Source organism: Canis lupus, chromosome 29 (assembly GCF_011100685.1).
Source record: "Canis lupus familiaris isolate Mischka breed German Shepherd chromosome 29, alternate assembly UU_Cfam_GSD_1.0, whole genome shotgun sequence".
Lineage (NCBI taxonomy): Eukaryota > Metazoa > Chordata > Mammalia > Carnivora > Canidae > Canis > Canis lupus.
Genome location: NC_049250.1, coordinates 39,028,051 through 39,030,363, shown reverse-complemented (window position 1 = coordinate 39,030,363; position 2,313 = coordinate 39,028,051). Strand labels below are relative to the sequence as shown.

At 48.2% G+C, this 2,313-nt stretch overlaps 1 pseudogene; it reads right to left on the bottom strand.

Moving 5' to 3' along the window:
* Nucleotides 1–1,423: 1,423 nt before the first annotated feature.
* LOC100685448 lies at nt 1,424–2,091 on the bottom strand (annotated as a pseudogene).
* Nucleotides 2,092–2,313: the final 222 nt, after the last annotated feature.

Genomic DNA, 2,313 nt, shown 5'->3' with positions numbered 1-2,313 from the left:
CTCGGGCCATGCAATATTGAAAAGACAGAACAAAATTAAAATAATATATAAACTTTGACAGTTTCCACTTAAAAAAAAAAAGTCCCGTTGTCTCAGCCTGGCTCCCAACTACTGACGCCATCCCGGGGGCCCTGGCTCCAAGCCCTGGGGACAGACACGGGGGACAGGTGGCAGGCTCCCCTTTATCTCCCTCTTCAGGGAAGCTGCAGGTAGCCTTCGCTTCTGCATCCACGGCTCCAGCCGCGCAGTGGGCTGAGATCCAGTGCTCCCAAGGCGGGATGGCCAAGGTTCTGGAGACGAAACAATGAAGTGCATCCATGGAAGAATGACTAGAACAAGAGGTACGATCTGGTTCTTCTGGGACCTGGGTTCCAGTGCCAACGAAGTCTCTTGCCCCTTTGATCTTTCCTCTCCCCGACCTGGGCGTCAGCATCCCCTGGGAACTCGTTAGAACGCGCAGATTTATGAGGTTCCCATCCTGGACCTCTTGATTCTGGATGTGGCCTAGAAATATGAAGTGCGAGAACCTTGGTTCTGCTTCTCGGGCCAGTTTGTGTCCATCGTTCGTCCCTACCCGGGCCCAGGCCAGAGCAGGGCACTTCGCCCATGGGCTCTTAGTGCTTGAAACGACCTCAGGGAGGATGTCCTTGTTGCTTCCCATTCTACAGAAGACGGGACGGAGGCTCCATTGGGGAAGGCACGTGTCCAACATCTCAGTGATCATCAGTGTAAGAGCTGGGGTTTGGATCCAGACCTGGCCAATGCCAAAATCTGTGCTCCTTTCTCTACACGTCGTTGTCTTCTCTGAGCACAACCTTTCCTTTTCTGTCTTTAAAAAGATTCTGTTTATGTATTTATTCATTTAGAGGAGCAGAGGGAGAGAGAAAGAGAGAGAGAGAAACTCAAGCTGAGCATGGAGTCCGACATGGGGCTCGATCTCATGGCCCTGAGATCATGACCTAGTCAACACCAAGAGTTGGTCACTCAACCAATTGAGCCACCCAGGCGGCCCCACCACAGCCTTTTGTAATTTAATTTTCCATTGCATGGCCAACAATCTCTCCTGTAAGTCTCCTCTGTCCCACCTCAGAGTATATCTGCACGCATCTGCCCCTCATTGTGCTGCTTGGAGAGAGGGAAGGAGGTTCATTTCCAAGGTTGACTCTTCCACTCTGCTCTTCATCAAGATTCCTCTTCCTTCCTCACTGTCTGCCATTTTCTGCCTTTTCCTATCCTTTCTCTTCATTAGCCCTTCTCATCCCTTGATCTCTCCCAAAAATGACTTGTCTCTTGCCTCTTTTTTCTTTTCTTTTCTTTTTTTGCCCCAAATCAGTATAGTTCTTATTGCATCTTTAAAGTATCACAAATAAGTCTGAAGAATCATCTGGCATCTTGCTGTTTCTGTAGCTCGACAACTCAGATCTTATTCACCACCCTGCTGAACTGTTCCTTTTTCAGAAACATAGATACCATCCAAAAATTTTCTGATATCCTTGTTTTAACAGTTGTCGTTTGCTGAGTCAAAGGAGCTGAGTTTGATACAAGTTCAATGTCATTTTCCTTCAAGAATTAACTCATCTTCTTGGGCTTGAGATACAGAACAAGCAACACCTGGCCTCATCTGAACCCTGCAAATGTATTTTTCACCCAAGAAATTTCGGATTTCAACAAGAGAACCATTCTCCTGGATAACAACATTGACGGGGAAGTGAGCACACACCGACCTCACCTTGTAATGGAAGCCCAGTGTAAAGCCCTTGATCGTGTTCTCTGCGTGACTACAGACGTGCAAATGGTAGCCACTTCTTTTCCATTTCCACATCATTTGTGACTCAGAGCCTCTTTTTCTTTCCAAGAAGACTGAGTTCTACATTGATGTGATTGAAGCCCCTCCACAGCGTTCCTCTGGGGCCCGCCCTTCACGATCACAGTGCGTCCCTTCAGGGGGATGTCGACATTTTCTGGAATGGTGACGGTCTGGTTGCTGAGAATGGTCTTCACTCTCACAGTAGATGCAGCAAAGGGAGAGCATCTCTTGCCCTTTTTTTCTTTAACCATCAGACTCTCCCTTGTCTTCCCTTCTCGTCTCATATTCTCTCACTGGGAATGTCCCCCAGTCTCAGGATTTTTCCTTGGATGAGATCCAAATCGGAGTCTCCAGTCCTGACCTCTTTCTCACACTCCAGACCCATGGGTCAAGCTTCTTGCTGGACATCTTATCAACCTCAGCTCAGTGGGCCTAAAATGGATCTGATGGGTCCCTCCTCAGATCTGCCCTCCGTACTCTCCCCTCTCTTTCACATTCTCTATCCA